Source organism: Dermacentor andersoni, chromosome 1, assembly GCF_023375885.2.
Source record: "Dermacentor andersoni chromosome 1, qqDerAnde1_hic_scaffold, whole genome shotgun sequence".
In the NCBI taxonomy this organism is placed as follows: domain Eukaryota; kingdom Metazoa; phylum Arthropoda; class Arachnida; order Ixodida; family Ixodidae; genus Dermacentor; species Dermacentor andersoni.
Window position 1 is genome coordinate 414,665,835 of NC_092814.1, and position 27,873 is coordinate 414,693,707.

Below are 27,873 nucleotides of genomic sequence, written 5' to 3' on the forward strand. Positions count from 1 at the left end.
TGCAGCCACCACATCGCCACACTAAACGAATAAATCACGATAACCACATCAGACCATACGTCACCCATTGCAAAACATTTAAGTTCTCTGTTTTTCCGTCGTCCATCAAGTTATGGAATTCTTTGCCACTGGATCTTGTTGACAGCGATTGTGTGTCCAGCTTTGTAACCAAATTAGAATAGTTTTTTTAATCCTGTGCCCAATGCGTTGGCGGGCTAGTTGCTTCGAATCCATGAATACTTTGTTTAGCGCAAAACGACAGAGACAAGCGCCTTGTCCTGTCGTCTTTCTTGTCTCTGTCGTTTTGCGCTAAACAAAGTATTCATGAATCCTGTGCCATAACGCGAAAGTTGTATGTGCTCTTTTGAAACTTGGTCAGAATGATGTGTTGCAGAACAGTACATTGACGTGCAAATGTCCTGTATATAGTGATCGAAACTGGGAATACCCCTGTAACCCACCCCTGTATGGGCCTGCCAAAGCCTACAGTATTGCTAAATAAATAAATAAATAATTAACTCGCGTTTGTTCCCTCACCCAATCTGCTCTCTTCTTACCCTTAATGTTACACCCACCATTCTTCTTTCCATAACTCGTTGCGTCGTCCTCAAATTAAGTAGAACCCTTTTTCTAAGCCTGCAGGTTTCTGCCCCGTAGGTGAGTACTGGTAAGACACAGCTGGTTATAAACTTTTCTCTTGAGGGATAATGGCAACCTCCTGTTCATGATCTGAGAATGTCTACCAAACGCACCCCAGCCCATTCTTATTCTTCTGATTACTTCAGTCTCGTGATCCGGATTTGCGGTCACTACCTGTCTTAAGTAGATGTATTCAATGAGAGCAGCATTCTGAGCAGGTTGGTAATCCATTACTCAAATGATTTTGCGCAGCAAAAAACGACACGGACGTGAGAGGACGACACACCAAGCGCAAACTTTGTATTCCCTTACCACTTCCAGTGCCTCGCTACCTATCGTAAACTGCTGTTCTCTTCCGAGACTGTTTAACATTACTTTAGTTTTCCGCAGATTAATTTTTAGACCCACCCTTCTGCTTTGCCTCTCCAGGTCAGTGAGCATGCCTTGCAATTGGTCCCCTGAGTTACTAAGCAAGGCAATATCATCAGCGAATCCAAGTTACTAAGGTATTCTCCATTAACTCTTATCCCCAATTCTTCCCAATCCAGGTCTCTGTATAGCTCCTGTAAACACGCTGTGAATAGCATTGGAGAAATCGTCTCTCCCTGCCTGACGCCCTTCTTTATTGGGATTTTGTTGCTTTCTTTATGGAGGACTACGGTGGCTGTGGAGCCACTGTAGATATCTTTCAGTATTTTTACATACAGCTCGTCTACACCCTGATTCCGTAATGCCTGTATGACTCCTGAGGCTTCGACTGAATCAAACACTTTCTCGTAATCAATGAAAGCTATATATAAGGGTTGGTTATATTCCGCACATTTCTCAATCACCTGATTGATAGTGTGAATATGGTCTATTGTTGAGTAGCCGTTACGAAATCCTGCCTGCTCCTTTGGTTGACAGAAGTCTAAGGTTTTCCTGATTCTATTTGCGATTCTATTTACCTTAGTAAATACTTTGTAGGGAACAGACAGTAAGCTGATCGGTCGATAATTTTTCAAGTCTTTGGCGTCCCCTTTCTTATGGATTAAGATTATATTGGCGTTCTTCCGAGATTCCGGTACGCTCGAGGTCATAAGGCATTGTGTATACAGGGTGGCCAGTTATTCTAGAACAATCTGCCCACCATCCTTCAACAAATCTGCTGTTACCTGATCCTCCCCAGCTGCCTTCCCACTTTGCATAGCTCCCAAGGCTTTCTTTACCTCTTCCGGCATTACTTGTGGGATGTCCGATTCCTCTAGACTATTCCCTCTTCCATTATCGTCGTGGGTGCCACTGGTACTTTATAAATCTCTATAGAACTCCTCAGTCACTTCAACTATCTTATCCATATTAGTAATGACATTGCCGGCTTTGTCTCTGAGCACATACATCTGATTCTTGCCTGTTCCTAGTTTCTTCTTCACTGCTTTTAGGATTCCACCGTTCCTGAGAGCATGCTTAATTCTATCCATATTATACTTCCTTATGTCAGCTACCTTACGCTTGTTGATTAACTTGGAAAGTTCTGCCAGTTCTAGCTGTAGGGTTAGAGGCTTTCATACATTGGCGTTTCTTAATCAGATCTTTCATCTCCTGCGATAGCTTACCGGTATCCCGTCTAACTAGGTTACCACCGACTTCTTTTGGACACTCCTTAATGATGCCCATAAGATTGTCGTTGATTGCTTCAACACTAAGGTCCTCTTCCTGAGTTAAAGCTGAATACCTGTTTTGTAGCTTGATCTGGAATTCCTCTATTTTCCCTCTTACCGCTAGCTCATTGATTGGCTTCTTATGTACCAGTTTCTTCAGTTCCCTCCTCAAGTCTAGGCTAATTCGACATCTTACCATCCTATGGTCACTGCAGTGCACCTTGTCGAGCACATCCACATCTTATATGATGCCAGGGTTAGCGCAGAGTATGAAGTCTATTTCATTTCTAGTCTCGCCGTTCGGGCTCCTCCACGTCCACTTTCGGCTATCCCGCTTGCGGAAGAAGGTATTCATTATCCACATATTATTCTGTTCTGTTAACTCTACTAATAACTCTCCCCTGCTATTCCTAGAGCCTATGCCATATTCCCCCAGTGACTTGTCTCCAGCCTGCTTCTTGCCTACTCTGGCATTGAAGTCGCCCATCAGTATAATGTATTTTGTTTTTACTTTACCCATCGCCGATTCCACGTCTTCATAGAAGCTTTCGACTTCCTGGTCATCATGACTTGATGTAGGGGCGTATACCTGTACGACCTTCAATTTGTACCTCTTATTAAGTTTCACTAGACCTGCCACCCTCTCATTAATGCTATAGAATTCCTGTATGTTACTAGCTATATCCTTATTAATCAGGAATCCGACTCCTAGTTCTCGTCTCTCCACTAAGCCCCGGTAGCACAGGACGTGCCCACTTTTCATCACCGTATACGCTTCTTTCGTCCTCCTAACTTCACTGAGCCCTATTATATCCCATTTACTGCCCTCTAATTCCTCCAATAGCAGTGCTAGACTCTCCTCACTAGATAATGTTCTAGCGTTAAACGTTTCCAGGTTGAGATTCCAATGGCGGCCTGTCCAGATCCAGAGATTATTAGTACCCTCTGCTGCGTCACAGGTCTGACCGCCGGCGTGGTCAGTTGCTTCGCAGCCGCTGTGGACTGAGGGCCGGGGTTGGATTGTTGTATTCATATAGGAGGTTGTGGCCAAGTGCTGCACCAGGGTGGCCAATCCTTCTCTGGTGAAGAAGTGCGTTACCGGTTCTAGTCACCGGGATCAGGCCGCACTCCTGGCCTGTTTATGCAATTTAATCAACACGCGGATTTTTTTCTTTTTTTTTTATCCGATGGAAAATTGTGCGGTACCGGGATTCAAACCACGGTCCTCTTGCACATGAGGTGGATGCTCTACCTCTACGCCATCGAAAACAGACAACTACAGTAAGTGTTTAAGCGCACTCAATAGTGCTGCATGTCCCTGTGTGCATTCTTTTGTCCCTTCTTTTAATCACGCTACCGTACACCCCTTCAGTATGCATTATCAACAAGCCCACATTGCAACCCTCGTGTTTATGAGAGATAAACAGAAAAACATCTTAGTTGAAATCAAGAAAAAGAAATGGGCATGGGCAGGACATGTAATGAGGAGGGTCATTAAGGGTTACGGACTGGATTCCAAGGGAAGGGAAGCGTAGCAGGGGGCGGCAGAAAGTTAGGTGGGAGGATGAGATTAAGAAGTTTGCAGGGACGACATGGCCACAATTAGTACATGACCGGGGTTGTTGGAGAAGTATGGAAGAGGCCTTTGCCCTGCAGTGGGCGTAACCAGGCTGATGACGATGACGAAACAGAAAAACACGAAGAAATAGAATGCAGGTTTTTCCTAAGCAGTCTTGCCCTTAATTGTTTCCCTACCGTGGTGATAATGGCCATTTGTTGTAGGTTACACTACATCTTTTCTTTTTTTTTATGAAGAAACTATTGCACTTGAGATTTTATGTGATACTGAAAGGAGGAGGAAAAACTTTATTGAGAAGTTAATTGGAGTTATGGCAGGTCTGGGGCGGGGCCCTCAGTCCAGGGCTCCACTGGCTCTTGCGCCTCGCTGAGCTTGGTCCAGAAGAGCCAATTGGCTCTCCCGGTCCTCACTGTCGAGCAGTGCCTCCCACTGCCGTACGAAGTCCGTGACCCTTAGAAAACGTGAGTTGACATTGCTTGGCCTAACCATATATTCTCACGTTATGTGGGCCACCATAGGTTTTGCGCCGGACCTGAAAGCAAAGCAGAATGAATTCACTTTTCAGCCATACAACTTTTCTTAACCCCTTCAGGGTCGATTTTTTTTGCCATATTGCGACCGCCCAGGGTCGTTTTTTTTTATTATTATAATTATGATTATTACAGATTCCAATTCTCCTGAGGGACTTATTTCGAAATAAATTTACCGTAATTTTTCTAGGGTGACCGTAAAGTGAGAAAAATATATTTCGTGTTGGTATATATGTACTCTCTGTTTACGAATAACAACAATAAAAAAAGAAAACAAGCTTTTAAGATTTAAAAATTCGATGCATTGTTATAGTTCAAGGCTTAGAACATGGGCACATGAGAATATTTCGCTAGTCTCAAATGTTCCTGCTCTTGCAGTAATATTTGCGTCCATAGCGTAATCGAACTGTATAGGTGAGCACACTCAAAACTGTATGGTTGTGTGCCTGTCAAAAAAGCAAAACGTGTGACAAACTTCCGCTAATCTTCATCTTATAGCCAACCAGAGGCAATTAGATATCACGAGTCTCTCTCTTCTCCCCCCCCCCCCCCCCCCCAATAAAAAAGAAAAGAAAAGGGAATGCATGCACGGCAGCATCCTTCCTCACTCCTGTGAGCACTAAACAAGCGAGAAGCACTTCTTGTTGGGCTAGTTGGTAGCTGTTCATTACAAAATATAAATACGCCAAATAAACGGACACACACAAGAGAAGAGAATGGGATAGGGCGCCACTCGCAACTGCTTTATTCACAGAACGCAGGCACATATATACCGTCAGTCAACGCATATGCACAGAGCAAACTTACAATCACACATCTAATCAAACATTCATGATACACAACTCTAAAGAAACTTCTTCTCGGCCTTATATAATGATTTAACATTCGGTATTTCAAGAGGTTAGCTTCTCAGATGACAGAACAACTCTGGATGTGCAGGCTGAACAGTCTGCTCAGGGTAAGGAGAAAGGACAAGAAGAAATGTGGGAGTGTTGTGGGTGTGGGGGATATTGATCTGCCACAGAAAGTGACGTCTGTTCTCCAGAAAGGATCCAAGTTTGGTATAGAACCGAAAGTTCTGCCGCGTGAGCTCATTGCCGTTAATCATCGAATTGCAAGGAAGGCTGATCCAGAAGAGCAAGAAAAGTGCCTTCTTGAGGGAGTTGACTGCCTGCTTAAATCTTGCTACCCGGGGCCTACACGGCGCATGGATATGTCAACCGGAGCTATAGTGTCTTTCTTTAGCAAGAATGGCCTAACGCTTCAAGCCGATAAGGAAGGCGGGTTTGTAGTCATATCGGAAGATAACTTCTCGATAAGGGCAGCTCAGGCGATTAAAAAGAATTTTTCATCTATTCCACTAAAATCGATAAAAGTCAAAGCCACTGCTGTGGCAATGTGTGAGCATCTGGGGTTGGTCAGCCTTGCCAAAGAAATTAACAAAAGCAAAAGTAACGTGCTGAAGGTGTTTTTCTCGGTAAAAACGCACAAGCGAGACCTGCCTTTCAGAACAATAGTGACGGAAAAAGGGCCATGGCAGAAGCAAATTACCTCTTGTTAAAGTATTTGAGTAAACTAGATGTACAAGATCCGTTTTTAACGAAAAGCTTGGATGAATTATGTGAATTCCTGGGAACTGAAGGTAGTGTGGGCTTTGCTTTTTCCATGGATATTGTTGAGTTATTTCATTTGGTTCCCCATGATGCTCTATTTTTTGCAGTTAGGGAGTGCATTGAAGGGAATGATCCTATTTCTTTTCACAACTCTGCCGGTGTCTCCATAGATGACTTTCTAACCCTTTTAAAGTTTTACCTGGACTCCACTTTTATAATGTTTGACCAGTGTTTTTTTTCTGCAGAAAGCTGGTATATGCGTTGGGTCCTGTGTCGCCCCTGTGTTATGTAACATTTTTCTTTTTCAAATGGACCAAGTATTGCACCAGGCTTTACCAGCTAACAAGGTTTTTAAAGTTTCTAGGTATGTAGATGATTTTTAAATATTTTAACTAAGGTCGGCAGTCAAAACTCCACAGAAGTTGTGGCTAATGTTTTATCTGTTTTTAGACAACATGAAAAAGGCTTGGATTTTACAGATGAACTGCCACATGGAAATGTTTTACTGTTTTTAGATCTTAGCATCGAGTTTGGTGAGGATCATGTCTGTTCTTGCTATGCTCCACGTGCAAAGAAAGGGCTTCTGCGATTTGACTCAGCGTATTCAAAATTAGTGAAGAGAGGAATTGCGTCACTCTGCCTTGAGTCCGCACTCAGGAAGTTGTGTGTTCACAAGATGGCATTGAGTTTTGACAATCAGTTGGCTAGGCTAGCTTCAGCTTGGTTCCCTGGGTCGCTCGTAACAGGAGTAGCCGAAAGCCTCTTACAAAAATAAAGAGAAAGGCGATGAGAGCTGGAGCAGAGGCCCCTCGGAAAGAGGTGATACCGGTGGCCGTGTGCCGTCTGTGCACAAGGTGGCCCACAATCTGAAGACGGTAGCGAGCAGACATGGCGTCCCACTTGTGTTTTCAACCCCAAGGAAGCTTCGGAAGTGTTCGCTCTCAAATCACACACAAAAAAAAAAACACAAATAGGTTGTGGGACCAAACATGGGCGACCTTTCATGAACTGTGCAGAAGGGGTTGTGTACGAGGTACCCCTCTCGTGCGGTCGTTCCTCTATAAGACAGACCGGGCGCTGTGTTTATGAGCATGTCAGGGAGCGTGAAAGAAATGTTGAGCAAATGAAAGAGAGCCCAAATTTGTCTAAGCACATCGGGACCTGTCCCTCACGCTCTTGTGAACCACGTTTTTCAGATGTGCGGATTCTTGCCCATAGCACTGATGATACTAGAGCAAGGGAACTGGTTGAAGCCTATCACATAGGCAATAAAGGCAGCTTGTGCGTTAGCGAAACTTCGTTATCATTATATAAGGCCGAGAAGAAGTTTCTTGAGCGTTGTTTATCATGAATGTTTGATTAGATATGTGATTGTAAGTTTGCTCTGTGCGTATGCGTTGACTGACCATATATATGCGCCTGCATTCTATGAATAAAGCAGTTGCAAGTGGCGTCTTTATATTTTATAATAAACGAGCGAGAAACAGGCGGCCGCCCTTTAAGCAATTAGCCATCAGTTTTGCAAGCGTAAGAAGCTGAAACCGCCCGCAGAATAAAACCCAAACCGCTGCCCGCCCGCACGCACGCCAATGTGCGAGTGGTAGTATAGAGATGCGCCAGAGCAAACTAGCTCTAAAACAAACCATGGAACGAAAATCTAGAGAGGGAGGCGCGAGAAGAAAATTCTCTGTATTCCCAAGTAGTGGCAGCACATGCCAGGAAAGAAAAAATTAGGAAATTGGCGCACTTTTTAAACGTACAGACAGCGCCATAAATATACGGCATCGACCATTTTGGATATGTTCGCGGCGTCGTATATTTATGTCATTAACCCTGAAAGTATTAACAAGATTTAGTTACAACAAGTATAAATTGCCAAAAACAAGGTTGTAGAATTAAACAAGACAACACTTGCAAGGTATTGTTCTAAAGGTACGCTTGTATATAAAGAAGAAATGCTAAAATTTTTTTGAAATATAAGAAAATTTTGTATACCTCATAGTCACTGTCTGTGAAGAAATAAAACTTCTCCCTTGAAAACTACTTGTGTTACACAAGTTTAACTTGAAGCCCTGCAATTGGGTTTGCCAGGAAGCAAAGCAGTTTCTGATAGCAAAACATAGCGGAACTTTGCAAATTTTTTGGAAAACTCTTGTTTTCTACTACATTTTGTTATCACATTTATTGCAGTTTAGGTATGTCTCCTTGTTAAGAGGCTAGTGCTGACAGTTCATTGAGGAGCATGAACTAGCTGTGCATCCTCAAGTTCCGGATTGATTTCCGTCCTCATCGCCCTCAGAATCAGTCATATGAAAAGGCAGCATCATCTGACTCACTACTGCTTGAGCTGTCAATAAAATAAGCCACAGACGCAGTGGAATCGTGAGATCTGCGATGTTCCGGAGCACCTCTCACAACTCTGATGAGCATGTACACAGCTTCGGAACCCTGTATTTTAGAGAACCAGAAAAGAAAAAGTCCGTAAATTATATTCCCCATGAGCAATACTACATAATTATGTGCACTTGGATCTTAAGTGGTTGAAGAACTTTACTGTTGAGCATAGTTTAAGCGTCACCATTTATAACTTCCTACTATAGACACCAGAAGAGAAAAAGTCCAGACGCGTGTGTGCCTCCATGCCGTGTCTGCTCTTTTTCCTCTATAGAAAGCTGCTTAATGCACATGGGAACTTGCGAGCTTGCAAATGTCCGTAAACGATATTCCCCATAAACAATGCAATGTAATTAGTTGCGCTTGGATGTGAAATAGTGCTCCACCAGCCTTTTATGGGGGAAGCAACGTTATTATTGAGCAAAGTATAAGCGTTATAATTTATAACTTCGTGATCTAGATGCCAGAAGAGAAGTCCAGATGCATGTGTGCCTCTGTATGAAAACTAATGTATAAAATGTATAAAACTAACGAGACTTGAAGAAACCAGACAAAGAGCTCCTCATTGTTCCAACTTCTTCTCACAGTGCCCGCCTGCTCCGTTTATTCTTCTTTTTCTACACACTCCCACCCAATTGTCCAATTGTCCAATTCAAGCTTGTACAATTTCTGCACTGGCCTTCTTATAAGTTTGCCATCTTGAGCTTTGACACAGCAGGCTCGGATTATTCCATCTTGACCAGGGAAGACATCCACCACTCGTCCCAGTGGTCAAATACCTCTAGAGATGTTAGGTTCCTCGATGAGTACTACATCATCTACTTCTAGATTGCTACTAGGATGCGATGGGGTAGAGGTGAAGTCCACTTCTCTACTCTTGTGTCCTGTCTGCACGCCTCACCTCTTTTTTTGCATACTGGGCATAGTGTCAGGAACTGTCGGGGTTGCATTCTGAGGAGCAGACTCCGCTGTACTGTCAGCACGTCCCAAAGCGTCAATCTTGCACCAAATCTCGGCAAGCATGCTGATAGCTTGATCGTTATATTCTGCAGCAGTTATGTATTCTGCTTCGACCTCGTCGTCGGCAATGTGCTCTTCGAGTGCATCGTTAAGTTTCGAGTTTCGTTGTTGCTAGTAGATAGATGGCCAAAAATACCTGAAAGCTTGGGCTTGTCCACGGTAGGATCTGTAAGTAGCAACTGTGCTTCTTGCAGAATCTTCGTAATCTGTGCTCGTCGAGCCGACCGCTTGGTCTTGAGGCAATCCATCAGATTCGCTCTTGATAGATGTCTGGTCTCCACGCCCATCATGAACGATGCGCTATCCAGTCATTCCTCACCGCTCGCAGTGCGAGGCAGTGGAGTAGAAGGCCCTTGGAGACGTGCAATGAAGGTAACGAGTCCACACGGAGGTTTTCGGCACCAAAAAATTTATAAAAACTGAGACATAAAGAAACCAGACAAAGAGCTCCTCATTGTTCCAATTTCTTCTCGCAGTGCCCGCCTGCTCCGTTTATTCGCCTTTTTCTACAGCCTCCATAATGTGTCTGCTCTTTTTCCTCCATAGAAAGCCGTCTAATGCACATGGGAACTTGCGAGCTTGCAAATGTTTGTAAACGATATTCCCCATAAATAATGCAACGTAATTAGTCGGGCTTGGATGGGAATTAGTGCTCCGCCAGCCTTTTATGAGGGAAGCAACTTTATTGTTGAGCAAAGTATAAGCGTTATCATTCATAACTTTGTGATCTAGATGCCAGAAGAGAAAAAGTCCAGATGCGTGTGTGCCTCCATACTGTGTCTGCTCTTTTTCCTCCATAGAAAGTCGTCTAATGCACATGGGAACTTGGGAGCTTGCGAATGTCTGTAAATGATATTCCCCATAAATAATGCAACGTAATTAGTCGGGCTTGGATGGGAATTAGTGCTCCGCCAGCCTTTTATGAGGGAAGCAACTTTATTGTTGAGCAAAGTATAAGCGTTATGATTTATAACTTTGTGATCTAGATGCCAGAAGAGAAAAGTCCAGATGCGTGTGTGCCTCCATACTGTGTCTGCTCTTTTTCCTCCATAGAAAGTCATCTAATGCACATGGGAACTTGGGAGCTTGCAAATGTCTGTAAATGATATTCCCCATAAACAATGCCGCGTAATTAGTGGGGCTTGGATGTGAATTAGTGCTCCGCCAGCCTTTTATGGGGGAAGCAACTTTATGGTTGAGCAAAGTATAAGTGTTATCATTTATAACTTTGTGATCTAGATGCCAGAAGAGAAAAAGTCCAGACGTGTGTGTGCCTCCGTGCTGTCTGCTCTTTTTCCTCCATATACAGCCGTCTAATGCACATGGGAACTTGCGAGCTTACAAATGTCTGTAAATGATACTCCCCATAAACAATACAAGATAATTAGGCTTGGGTTCTGGAAACTTCCTTGAAAGTTATTCCAGACTTGCGAGGTTGACCTTTTGAGATTGCAGAGTAGTTTGTGATAAACTATTAAGTATAACTAAGTATACATGCTCTCAAAATCCATAATTTCACAGTAAGCTTATGTGGGAACTTGAGTGCAGAATGTCCAACTATGTTTCATTTTACAGCAAAGCTGTTTATGTCTAGGGTTTCGTACATTTTTGTTCTGTGTGTGCAAAAACCGTAGACCGATCGCGGAGATAGTGAAATACCGAGCCGACCCGCGGCAGAGGTGAAGCGGGCTTCAAGCACTACACCAACTTGCAAAAATAAGTTTAATATCTTGGGTCCAAATAGAACATTATCAGATATTAACTCTTTTCCTGCCATGGGGAAAATAGGTTTTTTTTTGTAGGTTACACCAAATTTTATTTTTTTCTAAGGAACTATTGCACTCAATATTTTATGTAATAAGTAGACAAAAAGCAGAATGATGCACTTCTCATGCATAAGTTTTATTAACAGAGATGTACATCATAAGTAACAAAGGACCTAATAAAGAAACAACAAAGAATGAAAGTGTCCAACTCAAGAAATAAGATAGAATTCGCAGAATTGTCAAAACTGATCAACAAGGCGGAAAATAAGTGATATTCGAAACTATAACGTGAGAAAGACTGAAGAAGCCGTAAAAAATGGACGCAGCCTGAAATCAGTGAGAAGGAAACTTGGCATAGGACAAGCCAAGATGTATACGCTAAAAGATAAGCAGGGTAATATCATCAGCAATCTGGAAGATATAGTAAAAGCAGCGGAAGGATTCTATACTGACCTTTACAGTACCCAGGCGGTACCCAGTTTCTGTATAATGAACAGTATACAGAAACTCCTCCTCTAACTAGAGATGAGGTCAGAAAGGCCTTGCAAGGCATGAAACAGGGAAAAGCGGCAGGAGAGGATGGAATAACAGTCGATTTAATCAAAGATGGAGGAGACATAATGCTGGGAAAACTGGCGGCTCTCTATATGAAGTGTCTATCGACTGCAAGGGTCCCAGAAAACTGGAAGAATGCAAACATTGTACTAATCCACAGAAAAGGTGACGTTAAAGAACTAAAAAATTATAGTCCCATTAGCTTACTCCCAGTATTATATAAAATATATACCAAAATAATCTCCAACAGAATAAGGACAACACTGTAATTTAGTCATCCAAGGGAGCAGGCTGGCTTCAGAAAAGGTTACTCTACAATGGATCACATCCATGTCATTAACCAGGTTATCGAGAAATCCGCAGAGTACAATAAACCTCTCTATATGGCTTTCATAGATTACGAAAAAGCATTTGATTCAGTAGAGATACCAGCAGTCATAAAGGCATCGCGTAATCAAGGAGTACAGACCGCTTACGTAAATACCCTAGAAAATATCTACAGAGATTCCACAGCCACCTTAATTCTACACAAGTAGGAAGATACCTATAAAGAAAGGAGTCAGACAAGGAGACACAATCTCTCCAATGCTATTCACTGCGTGCTTAGAAGAAGTATTCAAGCTATTAAACTGGGAAGGCTTAGGAGTAAAGATCGACGGCGAATACCTCAACAACCTTCGGTTTGCCGATGACATTGTTCTATTCAGCAACAATGCAGACGAGTTACAACAATTGATTGAGGACCTTAACAGGGAAAGTGTAAGAGTGGGACTGAAGATTAATATGCAGAAGACAAAGATGATAAATAACCTGGCAAGGGAACAATATTTCAAGGTCGCAGGTCAGCCTCTAGAGTCTGTGGATGAGTATGTTTACCTAGATCAACTAATCACAGGGAACCCGGACCATGAGAAGGAAATTCACAGAAGAATAAAAATGGGTTGGATCGCATACGGCAGACATCGTGAGCTCCTGAATGGGAGCTTACTGTTATCATTGAAAAGGAAAGTATACAGTCAGTGCATTTTACCGGTGCTGACATAGAGCGCAGAGACTTGGAGGCTGACAAAGAAGCTTGAGAACAAGTTAAGGACCGCGCAAAGAGTGATGGAATGAAGAATGCTAGGCATAACTTTAAAAGACAGAAAGACCCCGCAGGGGCGTCTGCGTCAGCAGGCGTTTGGTGTGTTGCGACACCACGTACCCGAGCACATGGGTGTTGGACCCTCCTGCGTCTAACCGTGCGCGGCTTAGCCGTGTTTGGGGAAAGGGGGATCCTGGGGGTTGAGCCGATGCTGGGTGTTTGGACCTTTAAGGCCCCCCGGCGGAGGCAACACACCTCTTCGGCCTCTGCTTCACATAGACGGCACCCCCGGACTGACCCACCCGGGGAAAATCGGTAGTTGCCTTTTCCTGTCCCTCTCTCCCTCTAGTCTTCGTCTTTCTCTCACTTTCCACCTTTCCTGTCTTCTCCTGGCTTCCCTTTACTTCCAATTTTTCCAGGCAGTGAGGGTTAACCTTGTGTGAATAGCCAACCTAGGTTTTTTCATATTTGGTTATAGTGATGACGTACAGCTGGCGTTTACAGGACCTGTTCTTACAGTCCCTGTAGCGTCCCCTTGTAGGACTCCACGGTGGGTGGCTGGCGTTATTGCCGAAAATTAAATTCCTTTATGGCAACCTCTTTCCCTCCGCTTCCTGATCGCCCTCAGAAAAGAGGGCGCACCGATGAAGTATTCCAGTTTTTTGGTCGGCAAAAAGAATCTTTCCCTCGTTTTCACGCGATCCACTCTGAAATACCAGCTAAACCAGCGCAAACTATCTCACCATTCCTTGTTTCTAAGACATTGAATGAAGTCTTTGGTACAAGTTATAAGGCGTCGAGGATGGCAAGCGGTGATCTCCTTTTGGAGCTCCGCGATCAGAAACATTATGAGAAATTGACAAAAGTAGTGTCATTTGGGGAAACCCAAGTAATTGTAACCCCGCACCGTACGATGAACACAAGCCGCGGTGTTGTCTCGGACGATGACTTACTGGAGCTCACTGAGGATGAACTCTTGGAGGGCTTCAGTGACCAGAATGTTATCAATGTTAAAGGAATTAAGATCAGGCGTGACAGCAAAGAAATCAAGACCAAACACTGTAGGAGTCGAGGAGGACTTCGAGATGAAAACTTCGGAGGTTTATTTACATTATTTACAGTGAGAGTCAATGAACAATCTTCGAGTCATTACGGGCCGGCAGCAACTCGGACGCTGCAACCCGTCGCAAGAAGTTCGAAAGAGATGAATCGGGGAAGGCTCTAGGAATCCTCTAGGAATGCTCTTGCTGCTCCCGGTCTGCGTCTTTTAAGCCCTTCGGTGCCTCGAAGACACGTCACGTTTGGCCAATGGGAGAGCCCGCTCAGGTGACGCCATTTTCAGCCAATGGTAGGCGCCCATGCGATGGAGTCACACCCGGCGAAGAGAGTCGCCACTCGGTTGTTTGTCCAAGGGCCTTCTTCTCCCTGCGGTATTGCCTCGCTGGCTTGCAAATGCCCTCTTCAAAGGCAGACGGGGGCGACGCTGCTAGGTTGTCACGGCGCATTACAGCCATCTTGCTTCTGCATTCCTTACTTAGCTGTGGTGCGATTTGATGTGGTCTGGGGAACTCGAAGTAGGCTCAGGAAACGGCCCCATATCTAACAGCTCGTCCTCACCCCAGAAGTTCGGAATGGCCGGTGAACTCAATTCGCTGGCCATGAGGAACGCTGAAAGAACCTGCAGGGTACTGGTGTCGAGCCTCATTTGACAACATTCGGGATCCTGGGCCCTGGAGAACATACGTCAAACAAACAAAACAACACAGCGCTGCACCACATGTAAGCGCAGGCTCTTCACCCCTGACTCGCCAGGCTATTACTGAGTCAAAATGAACCCTGATCTTTTATTTCCCCAATTTTGACAAAGCAGTTTCAACCACCTTTCCAAACCGCTATCCATTTCTCCCCGAATGCCGACACGACCAGAGTACTATTGTTGTTGCAAAACAAAGGGTCGTTATCGTTGCAAACAAACAATGAAAACAGCCGAACATAACTTAAGTGGCCTAACTACACGAACAGCATGTTTCCAACCTATCGCAGTGGCGTACTTATCGCACGTATTGGTGCCACTGAACAGTCTGGTCAACTTCACAAGTACGTAATCACAAGCGCGCTAGCCTTGTGGTCACTAATCAGAACGCGTACTTGCGTTGTAGGCAAACTTTTTATTACGCTTACTCACGTTTCTTCCTTTAGTCCCTACAGGACACGTAACTTAGGCGAGCAATTAAACCTGCGGGGCTCACGCACTCCGCAGAAACCTTAAAATGATGCGTCTTCTAATAACTAGTTCTAGTCGCGTTCACCAAAGAAGTCAGAATATGGCTGCCCTCAACACACACGAGCAACCCAGTCATAAATCTGCTTCCTTCCGTCCACACAGGACATGCGCTAAAGGAACCAAGGACGCTTCTCAGTGCAAATGATGCACTTACTGAAAACCTACGCGGTTAACCTTAGAAAATTAAAAAACACATAAAAAAAAGAAGGTTAACTAAAACACACGCACGTTACGATAGGCCTCTCACCGATAACCTTGACACTCGGGTTACTCACACACACAAAAAAGAGAGCCCATCTACTTATTAATGAACACCTCGCGATACTACATGTTTACAAAAAACGCGTCTTTCAAATCTCCGAGCTTCTCAAACAAAACCTAAACAAAGCTCAAACCTTACATATTGAAAGAAACTTAAATCGCGAAAATTATCCGAGTGCTCAAAAATAAAAAACAAAACACGTTTCACTTCTACGGAAGCTCTCTTGCCTCCCGTTCCAAACGTTTACGTCTGACTCATACTTTGAGCCATACCTGAGGTGGTCACGGTGTGAAAGCTACTCTGGCTACCGAGGAACAAGAAAAGGGCTGACTCACTATCAGCTCCCCCAAGACGTTACAGTCCCCTGCCAATTTGCGTCCTGGCGCCCCGCTTTCAACACAAACTCTATTGACTGCGTCGCTACTCCCCACCTGGTCTCGTCTTGCCACCTTGCGCTTCTTCGTACTGCACGCTGAGCTTCGAAGAGAACGATGGAACGACAAGGAATTTAACTGCCCCGTGTCCTTTGTCCGCGTCCGTGCAGAACATGCTTCGCGGTCCCCCTTTGACCTGTGGCTCGAACGTTTATGATGCGTCAACATCGTCAGTGACGACCGCACCTCTCTTTTCCTCGCACCCTGCCCTTTTGGGTCTCTCGCCGTCTTTGGCGGCGCTACATTAGTCACCGCATTCCTATCTTTAGGGCGCTTCTTTTTGCGGCGCTTTCTCTTGGAATGCCCTTTTTTGCCGTCCTCTGGTGCCTCGTGCTGGCCGTTACACATTTCGTCGGCCCGGATCGGTCTCTTACCCGAACAGTCTGAGTGATTTACATTTAAATCTACTCTCACTTTGCCTCGACTGGCGGACAGCTCAACCGACTCTGGAACAATGCAGCAGGCTTTACTCGAGCTGTATCTCTTTTAACAATGCTGCCTTCGCTCTCTCATACTTTTGCTCACGCTTACGTTCCTGATACTCACGTTCGCGTTCATTCTCACGTTCGTGACGCTCACACCTAAGAGTAAGTTCTTGAAGCTCACGCTTCCGTTCATTCTCGCGTTCTTGACGCTTACGCTCACTCTTACGTTCACGACGTTCACGCTCCCGTGGTTCTTGTATCACCTCCCAAGCAAGCTCAATGATTTTATCATCATTGCCACTATCTTCAATCGCCTTTATGATAGCTGGCGTTTTCATCTGTTCGTCCGCCTCAACTCCCAAATCGTCGCACACCAACAAGTCTAACCTCGTCAACCTTCTAAGATCCATGGCAGCTGCCTCGACTGGTGGTTAGAACTGTTTTCCTTAATTAATTTGTGCAAACTCACAATGCAACAAATTCCCGATTTCCAGAACTATCAAAATGAACACACAACATTTGAGTCTGGTGAATCAAAAGGAAAGAAACCACGCGCTCACTTACGGTTGCAGCACCCTGCCATCTGGTTCATCGGTCCACTGTTCCCGGTTCCTCAGGACTCCCTGAGTCGAAGGCTCGCTCTTCTTCGGTACTCCCAGTTTCTTAGGACCTCTTTCGACGAAGGCTCTCTCTTCTTCGCTCTTCCCGGTTCCTCGCGACTCCTTTGGACGAAGGCTCTTCTTCGCTGTTCCAGGTCCCTCAGGATTTCTCTCGACGAAGATTGATCCGTAGCGCTGCCACCAGTTGATGCATTTGGAGGCGATCCCACCGCTAGCAACCAGTTGTAGGAGTCGAGGAGGACTTCGAGATGAAAACTTGGCAGGTTTATTTACATTATTTACAGTGAGAGTCAATGAACAGTCTTAGAGTCATTACGGGCCGGCAGCAACTCGGACGCTGCGGCCCGTCGCAAGAAGTTCGAAAGAGATGAATCAGGGAAGGCTCTAGGAATCCTCTAGGAATGCTCTTGCTGCTCCCGGTCTGCGTCTTTTAAGCCCTTCGGTGCCTCGAAGACATGTCACGTTCGGCCAATGGGAGAGCCCGCTCAGGTGACGCCATTTTCAGCCAATGGTAGGCGCCCATGCGATGGAGTCACACCCGGCGAAGAGAGTCGCCACTCGGTTGTTTGTCCGAGGGCCTTCTTCTCCCTGCGGTATTGCCTCCCTGGCTTGCAAATGCCCTCTTCAAAGGCGGACGGGGGCGACGCTGCTAGGTTGTCACGACGCATTACAGCCGTCAGGTTGTCACGGCGCGTTACAGCCGTCTTGCTTCTGCATTCCTTACTTAGCTGTGGTGCGATTCGATGTGGTCTGGGGAACTCGAAGTAGGCTCAGGAAACGGCCCCATATCTAACAACACCTCATACTCACATTCGGCTCAAGTATTCTGCCCGAGTCTAGAGAGGCCGGGTACATCAAGCTCTGTGTTAGGCCATATGTTTGTTTTTTTTTTTTTTTTTTGAAAATTGCTTCATTGTGTTAGCGCTGTTGCTTTTGCCCCTTTTGCTGTTTGCGAATTTATTGTTGTTATTTACTGTTTTGTCATTCCGAAAATGCCCCTCCTGCTAGGGCCAAAGAATTGGCCTGCAGTATGGTTAAATAAATAAATAAAAATATGTGCCAAATCCCCTCAGATGTTTCAAATGCCAACGTTTCGGCCATAGTTCGCAGAGCTGCCAAGGCCGTCAAACCTGTGCGAAGTGCAGTGCCCAAGAACATACTTCTGAAGCTTGCAAGAACACTCTCCATTGCGTAAACTGAAGGGGAGCACGCCGCGTACTCGCGGTCGTGCCCATCATGGAAAAAAGAAAAGAAATTGTCACAAAGTAAAGGAAAATATAAGTTTCAAGGAGGCACGCAGGCAGGTATCTTACCTGCCCAAGAAAACCTTTGCCGATGTGGCGCGTCAGGGGCCAGCGCCACAACGGTCTCCGGCGGCTGTCTGACCCACACCCAGTGAGGCTGCACTGACGCCATCCGCCCCCTGGCGGCTGCAGCTAGCGCTGCTACGCCAACCCAGCAGCCGGGGTCATCGACCCCGATGGTGGGCGCAGCCGAGGCTGCCTCAAGCTCCCCGGCCCCTTCCAGCGCTGGCAACAGCCGGCGCAGCCAAATCCCTCAGGGAGCCCCATCGACCTCCGGGCTGGTGGGCGCAGGGGTCTTGCCCTCCAAGGCGAGACTCTCTCGGGTAACTTCTCGCTCGCAAGAGCACGTGTCCGGTGCCTCACAAGAGGCAATGGACACTACACCTATCCTCAAGGCGTTCCAAGCGCCTAAGGAGCAGCGAGGCTCCCTCGAACGCTTCAGAAAGGGCAAAACCCCGATTACAGGGCCTCGAAAGAGCTCTGTAATCTAATCTCTGAAATCTCTGTAATTAATACTTCTGTTTCCGTACACACAGCACCTATTGACTTCCAATATGGATACACAAATAATTCAATGGAACGTCAGAGGTCTTCTTGGAAACCTTGATGATGTGCAGGAACTCATCCAAAAACACAATCCAAAAGTGCTGTGTTTACAGAAAACACACTTAAAATCCAAACAGACAAACTTTCTCTAACAGTATATAACTTTTCGCAAAGATCGCGATAATGCTCACGCATCATCGGGCGGTGTTGCCATTGTTATTCAGAACGGCATAGCGTGTCAACGTTTGCAGCTACAAACTCTCCTTGAAGCAGTGCCGGTTCGTGCTGTTCTCCTAAACAAACTTATCACTGTCTGCTCGCTCTACATACCCCCACATTACAAATTAACTAAACATGAATTTCAGTCCTTCATAGATGAATTGCCAGAACCTTATGTTGTCCTTGGGGATTTCAAAGCGCACAACTGCCTGTGGGGCGACTCTCGTATAGATGCTCAAGGTCGTCTTGTTGAACAGTTTCCTTTTCTCTTCTGGTTTGTGTCTGCTGAATAAGAAGGCACCCACAATTACTGTCTTGCAAAAGGAACCTATCTTCAATTGATCTTAGCCTTGTTTCCCCGTCTGTACTACCTGAACTCGAGGGGGAAGTTATCAACAATCCTTACGGAAGCGACCACTTCCCCATACTGCTAAGAACACCTAAAGAAAATGAATATCTACCACAGGCCCCTAAGTGGAAGATTGATACAGCCGACTGGGAGAAATTCCGAACTCTCACTAGTATCCCATCGGATGACTTGTCCTCGTTAAGAATTGATGCTGCTGTTGAGTATTTTACAGCCTTCATAATAGATTACAAAGACGGCGCCGAATAAAACAACACACGAAGAAAGGAGACACGAGACAAGCACGTAGGCGCACTAACAACTGAGTGTTTTATTTCTTGACATAGTAATATATAGCTGCTGTCAAGGATCAAAACAACAAGAATAAACAGGGCAGTCATCTGCATCGCACAAGGAAGCCAAGATACAGAATAACTTCTAAGTGTCGCTCTCAAGATGTCAAGATGTGCTTGTCTCGTGTCTCCTTTCTTCGTGTGTTGTTTTATTCGGCACAGTCTTTGTGATCATGCTTAACCAACTAGCCCACCAGCACATGCTCAGTGACTTCATAATAGATGCCGCATCTAAATGCATATCAGAAGTAAATGGCTTGGCATGCAAACGGCGTGTCCCGTGGTGGAACGACGATTGTAGGATCGCTCGTAAAAAACAGAACAAAGCGTTGGGGTTGCTACGCGCCTCTCTCACTGCGGAGAATCTTATTAACTTTATGAAAGTAAAGTCCCAAGGCAGGAGAACGCGCCGACAGGCCAGAAGAGACAGTTGGCAGAAGTTCTTATCGGGCATCAACTCCTATACAGATGAGGCCAAAGTCTGGAACAAGGTTAATAGGATAAGAGGGCGACAAACATATTCACTCCCTCTGGTAAACACACAGGGCGATACACTACAAGATCAGGCAGATTCACTTAAGGAGCACTTTGAGCGAGTGTCGAGCTCAATGCACTATTCCCAATCCTTTCTTAAACATAAAGAAATAGTAGAACATAAGCCAATCATACAAAAATCCAGGCAGAATGAACCGTATAACCGGCCTTTCGGTATTGCCGAGTTGAGAGCTGCCTTGAACACTTGCAAAAGCACTGCACCAGGACCTGACAGAGTCTTGTATGACATGATCAGAAAGCTACATACTGACACACAAGTTACACTACTTACACTATTCAACACTATTTGGGCTTCGGGATACCTCCCATCCACATGGAAAGGAGCGATTGTGGTTCCTGTTTTGAAGCGGGGAAAAGACCCTTCCTTGGCAGCAAGTTATCGTCCGATAGCTCTAACAAATTGTCCGTGTAAGGTTTTTGAAAAAATGATAAATCGCAAAGGTTTTTGAAAAAATGATAAATCGCAGACTTATACACTTCCTTGAGCTCAACAATATGCTCGATCCTTATTAGTGTGGCTTCAGAGAAGGGCGGTCGACAACTGATCATCTTGTGCGCGTTGAAGGAAATATCCGCGATGCATTTATACATAAACAGTATTTCCTATCGATATTCCTTGACATGGAAAAAGCGTATGACACGGCATGGCATTACGGGATCTTGCGAGACCTGTCGGAAATGGGCATCCGTGGAAATATGCTGAACATAATTGAAAGCTATTAGTCGAATTGTATTTTCCGCGTGAAAATCGGCAACGTATTGTTGCGACCTTTTATACAAGAAACAGGTGTACCCTAGGGAGGAGTACTCAGTTGCACTCTCTTTATCGATAAAATGAACACACTTCGTCCTTCACTGCCACCGGCCATTTTTTATTCCGTCTACGTAGGCGATTTACAGATAGGTTTCAAGTCCTGCAACTTTACAGTGTGTGAAAGACAGGTGCAGCAGGGCTTAAACAAGGTGTCCAAGTGGGCAGACCAAAATGGATTTAAAATCAACCCCCATAAAAGTTCTTACGTTCTCTTCACAAGAAAGAGAGGTCTGGTCCCAGATCCTTGCGTAGAACTGGGCGGACAACAAATACCTGTGCACAATGAACACAAATTCCTCGATGTAATACTTGACTCAAGGCTTAGTTTCATCTCACGTATAAAATGTCTTAAAGCAAAATGTCTAAAAACAGTGAATTTACTTAAAATCCTATCCCACACAACATGGGGTAGCGACAGGAAGAGTTTACTGAATCCTTACAGGAGCCTAGTTCGATTAAGATTAGGTTATGGTGCCGTAGTATATCACTCCGCTGCCCCGAGTGCGCTAAAGATGTTAGACCCCGTTCACCATCTCGGTATTCGCCTGGCCACTGGTGCATTTAGAACAAGCCCTGTTGAAAGTCTTTACGTCGAGTCAGATGAGTGGTCACTCCATTTTCAGAGAACCATACATCAGCTTAACATATTTTCTCAAGGTTCGCTCTAATAAGGAACATCCGTGTTTCACAACCGTTAACGACTTGACATGTGAAACACTGTTTCAGAATAGACCCTCTATGAGACTCCCTTTCTCACTGCATGCAAGAGAACTTAGCACGGAAATGGATGTGCCAGTTCTCGAACATCGCCTAATGCCTGCAGCTAAGCTGTTACCACCCTGGGAGTGGCAGGTGATAGACTGTGACATATCCTTTGTAGAGGTCACAAAGCATGCACCTGACCTCGAAATCACTATGCATTTCTGTGAACTTCAATCGAAGTACTCGTGCTCAGAATTCTACACAGAGGTGTCAAAATCACATTCTGGCGTATCTTTTGCTGCAGTTGGTCCCTCATTTTCAGAATCTGACGTATTGAATCCCTTAACAAGTATCTTCACTGCAGAAGCCTATGCAGTACTGTCTGCAGTAAAACATAAATAAATCAAAACTCAACAGAGCAATAGTATTTACAGACATGTTAAGCCTTGTAAAAGCGTTAATTTCTTTACAAAAGCATACAAATCCTGTTTTCATTGCACTTTACTCGCTCTTATGCAATATTTATCTATCACATAGACACGTAGTAATATGCTGGGTGCTTGGCCATAGGGGCATTGAAGGTAATGTGCTAGCTGACAAAATGGCCACATCACTCGCATCACTAACCACTTTTTCTACAACTGCTGTCCCTGTCACAGATCTGAGGCCTTTCTTAAGAAGGAAACTGTGACAACACTGGCAGTGCATGTGGAACGCAGAAACAAATAATAAACTGCATGTTATAAAGCCACACTTAGGTTTTTAGGCCTCCCCAACAAAATCTCAGCGAACAGATGTCTTATTCTGTCGCCTCAGAATAGGGCAGACATTTGGTACCCACAATTTTCTGCTCACTGGAAATGAACCGTCAACCTGTGGTCGATGTGGTGAGAGGCTGACCGTCCTCCACGTCCTCTTGGAGTGTCAGAAAGCTGAGTCTGAAAGAAAGAAATATTTTCATCCTGCATATCATTATTGCGTCCCTCTTCACCCGTCTATGTTTCTTGGCAGGGAACCGTTTTTTAACACCAAGGTAGCCCTCAATTTTTTAAATGATGTTGTCCTGCATGTTATAAGCCCATTAAACTCGTAGCGCATCCTCTTTCCAGAGGATGCCGCTGTGACAGTTGTTTTTTTATAGCACATGCCTCTAGGCCCTTGTGTTTTAAGGGCTCTAATGAGGCCATAGTGCTCTAGTGAATTTTAGAATCTTATACATTTTTTATACGGTATCATTATTTCGCCATGCACCCTAATGCTCATAGTACATGTCTTTTGTCATCGCCATAATCTTATTGCATGTAGATTTTACGCACTTTACAGCGACTATTTTAGGCCCTTTTACAGCCACGTCACATCAACTTCACAGAATTCATAACTCCACTGCAAACTCATCAACACTGGCTTGGCGCTCTTTGGCCATACCTGGCCCTTGCGCCAATAAACACCACACATTAATTGATTCAAGATACAGAAAGAGAGCAGTTTGGATCAGAGAGCAAACGGGCATAGACGATATTCTAATAAACATTAAGAGAAAAAAATGGCACTGGGCAGGTCATATAATGCGCAGACTAGATAACTGTTGGACCATTAGGGTAACAGGGGTGCGATCGGAGATGGTTGTTCGGCGCGTTCGTTCGGTTACCGGCGCGCGCGATTGGCCTACTTTGCGCCGACGTCGCCAGCCGCGGGGCGCCGCCCCGTTTTTGGTGACGTCAAAATGACGACACGCTCCTGTCAATCATCCGCCCACCGAGCATTTCGTCCGAACGCGACGGGAGTTGAGAAGTTTGGAGCGATCATACGGCTTCGCATGGCGCGTCTGGTGGATTGGATTGGATCCAACAGGTGGCCTTTTCGGCTGCGGAATGGCACTTTTGAATCCAATCCATAGTTTAATTCTGGAAAATGGCGCTTCCGTTGGAAACTTAGGTTGTTGCGCTGGCGTTTCTAGAGGAAGAAGGAGAGCGGGTGGCGGTGCGAAACGCGTTTGAAGAAATGGCAGAAAGTGAATTCCGGTGTCGCTTTTGTTTCTCGAAACAAATAATTCGTTGGTTGTACAGAGAAATCGACAATATCATCGGTGCCAGCGAGCCACTGGTATGTTGTCGCTGCCTCTTGAAAAGTGCGCCACTCTTCCCGTCGTTTTTTTTTCTTTTTCCTTCTCGCTGTGCGCGACACCACCTAGGGACGATGCAAAGGACCTAATAGTTATAAATTGCTGTAGTCACACGTACTACTATTTGAAAACGTGTTTGGGCTTGAGAAGAAAAAATACAGTTTTTTAGATAAAGATTTCATTCAATTGAAGACGAGAAACATTTGGCTTTGTAGTATACTGTTTGCAAGCAGACGACAAACGACGGAGGTAAACTTCCGGGGAGGTCACCGCTTCCTGATTGGCTGCTCTCTCCGCCCCGCTGTCACAAATTTTGCATACTGCAACTTTGTGACGTTGCAGCAACTGAACAGAACGCGTATCGAACAAAATATCTCCGATCGCGCCCCAGAATGGGTACCAAGAGAAGGGAAGCACAGTAGAGGACGGCAGAATACTAGATGGAGGGACGAAATTAGGAAATTTGCTGGTGCTATTTGGAGTTGGTTGGCGCAGGACAGGGGTAATTGGAGATTGCAGGGAGAGGCCTTCGTCCTGCAGTGGACATGATTAGGCTGATGATGATGATGATTACATCATAAAAAAGAAAAATTGCCAGAATCAAGGTTTTATCCTTTTATCAAGGATAAAATTGAACAAAGTTCATAAAGACACTCTTGTATCTACCAAGAAAAATATGTAACAAAAATTGTGAGATATAAAAAATGTATTGCTGTCTGATTGGCACTATCTCCAAAACATGAAAATTTTTCATTGAACAGGTATTGCACTGCAAAAATTTAATGGCAAGCAGTTGGGCATGCCGGGCTGTGGCTGCTGATGTTCCAGGCTGGTTTGCGTCATCATTGTTCTCAGAGTCGGACGAAAAGGGACCATCCTTAGACTCGCAGCTGCTCGTCTCCATCAATAAAATCAGCTGCAAACGCAGTGAAACCGCAAGATGCGATCTTTTGAAGCGCGCGCACCTCTCTCGGAGGAGGCCATTTTTGCTTTCTACTTTAACAATCGCGAAAACCCCAGAGCATGTTCAGAAATTACCTCCTGGTGGGAAAAAAGCGAGCTGCTTAGAAAACAGAAGAAATATAGTTCCCCTCCTTCACATCTAATGGCACAGAATCTCCGTGAGTGGTGCAGAAGGTCTCAAAAGCAGTGTTTGAAACCATTGATAGCAGGTGTCCATTTTTGCTTTCTACTTTGGGTGGCGGTCCTGTCGTCCATGCGAATTTATATAAAAATCATGGTAATTGAGTTCGTACTTTTGTTCAAAAATTCTGTCACCTTTGTCGTGTGCTAATCAGCTTCGCTATTCATCCACCTCCACAGAGTGGAATGGCTTCTTCTTTTTTTTTGTACTGCAACCCCCACCGTAATTTCAGCAGGGTGGGATACAATACATGAAAGAAAATACAACATAATGGCAAACAAAATATATTTACATGCATAGGTCACAGTCAAGAAAGAGAACAAAAAATTTAAACAAAGCATTTATCAAATGTGCAAATTAAACAAAGGAACAATCAACACAGATATCATATAGACAGTCACTATAAACATAACCAATTATGTTTCAGCCATCAAGAAGGGATGCGAAAACTGACAAAGAGTCCGCTTGAACGATGCAGCTGCTGAGGTTATTCCAGTCTCTGACTGTTCATGGAAAGAATGAATACTTGAAAGAGTCATTATGAGAATGAAAAGGTGTTATTGTTAGTTCATGTCTTTCACGTGTTTAATAACCGGAAGAAAATGTAATTCATTCGCGAACGGCAACGTTATAGTGCCCCTTAACTAATTGATTTAAAATTTTAGACTTGATGAGCGGTTTCTATCGGATAACGGGGTTAGGTTAGCGCGAGCTTGTAGTTCAGTCACTGAGGTGCGTCGAAAATTGTTATAAATGAACTACACAGCTCTTTTTTGGACATTCTCTACTTTCAGAATATTACCTTTTGTATAGGAGTCCCATATTATAGCAGCATAGTCTAAGACTGACTGGGAGGACAGTGGATTTGTATGCCAATCTTCTTACAGCAGGGGTAGCCAGAGTTAACGTTCTTCTTAAAAAGAATAACTTCCTATAAGCATTAGCTGTAACGTAATAGATATGTTTATTCCACCTAAGATTGTTTGAAATCCATAGTCCAAGTCCAAGATATTTGTATTCGGACACCTCAGACAGAAGCACATTGTTAAAATTGTACGAAAACGTTAAGGGCCTCTTCTTTCGAGTGATCTGCATAAAAGCAGTCTTTTCGCAGTCTTTCGAAGTTTATACACATCTGCCACAGCTTATACATCATAAAACAACCCGCTGAAAATTATTGTTTAACAATGCCTGATCCAATTGATCATTAACCTCCGTATATACAACACATTCGTCCGCGTACAATTTTGACAGAGATGTCTTTTACTGTATTGTTTATATACACAAGAAAAAGGAGTGGCCCTAGGACCGAGCCCTGCGGGACACCTGATTTCATTGGTAATTGGTCAGATTGACGGCCTTTAAATGCAACAAACTGGCGGCAATTGTTCAAGTACGCTGAAATCCAATTAACAAGTAAAGAGTTTCTAAGCAGACTATGTAATTTAAATAACAATTTACTGTGTGATACCTTGTCGAAAGCTTTTGAAAAGTCCATAAAAATTGCATCAATTTTTTCTACTTTATCTACAAATATGGCAAAATCATGGATGGTAGCAACTAGCTGTGCACAAGTGGAGTACCCTTTCTGAAATCCATGCTGGCATTCTGTTAAGATGTTTTGTGTATCTAAGAAATCGTTTCCCCATCTCCTTTCTTGTGTATTTATGTGTCCTAGTAGAACCCTGGGAGTGTTAGCGAGCGCCATCACTCACAGACCTTGGCGGCGGACGTGGAACGTCCTTTCTGCCGCAGGCAACCGGTCAATAAACCCACACATGCTACCTGAAGGCATCAATGTTGCCAGATTTGAGACCCTCGTTATGTAATAAACGAGAAGAAGGGCGGTTAACCGAGGGGCCCGATATTTATTAGTCATATTATAAGCAGCCAATGAACACTGACACCAAGGACAATATAAGGGAAATTACTTGTGCTTAACAAATTAAATAAAGAAACAATAAATTAATGGAAATGAAAGTGGATGAAAAAGCAACTTGCCACAGGTGGGGAACGATCCCACAACCTTTGCATTTCGTGTGCGCTGCTCTACCAATTGAGCTATCATGGCGCCGTTTACCCATCCACTTTCTTGGGTATTTGGTTCGTAGTAGAACCTTGGGAGTGTTAGCCAGTGCCACTACACACAGACCTTGGTGGCGGATGTGGAACATCCTTTCTGCCACAGACGTCACGAGAACATGATCTTTTTTAGGTGAAGGCAACCGGTCACTAAACCCACACATGCTACCTGAAGGCATCAATGTTGCCAGATTCGAGACCCTCGTTATGTAATAAACGAGAAGAAGGGCGGTTAACCGAGGGGCCCGATATTTATTAGTCATATTATAAGCAGCCAACGAACACTGACACCAAGGACAATATAAGGGAAATTACTTGTGCTTAACAAATTAAATAAAGAAACAATAAATTAATGGAAATGAAAGTGGATGAAAAAGCAACTTGCCACAGGTGGGGAACGATCCCACAACCTTTGCATTTCGTGTGCGCTGCTCTACCAATTGAGCTATCATGGCGCCGTTTACCCATCCACTTTCTTGGGTATTTGGTTCGTAGTAGAACCTTGGGAGTGTTAGCCAGTGCCACTACACACAGACCTTGGTGGCGGATGTGGAACATCCTTTCTGCCACAGACGTTACGAGAACATGATCTTTTTTAGGTGAAGGCAACCGGTCACTAAACCCACACATGCTACCTGAAGGCATCAATGTTGCCAGATTCGAGACCCTCGTTATGTAATAAACGAGAAGAAGGGCGGTTAACCGAGGGGCCCAATATTTATTAGTCATATTATAAGCAGCCAACGAACACTGACACCAAGGACAACATAGGGAAAATACTTGTGTTTAATAAATGAAATAAGGAAACGATAAATTAATGCCAAGTTGTTTTTTCATCCTC

At 44.5% G+C, this 27,873-nt stretch overlaps 1 protein-coding gene and 1 pseudogene across 3 annotated transcripts in view; one reads left to right on the forward strand and one right to left on the reverse strand.

Annotated features, from left to right (window-relative positions):
* The window catches only part of LOC126518482 (solute carrier family 53 member 1), a 400,674-nt gene that overhangs the window by 265,968 nt on the left and 106,833 nt on the right, over positions 1–27,873 (forward strand). The window lies entirely within an intron of this gene.
* LOC126518781 (U2 spliceosomal RNA) lies at positions 11,041–11,174 on the reverse strand (annotated as a pseudogene).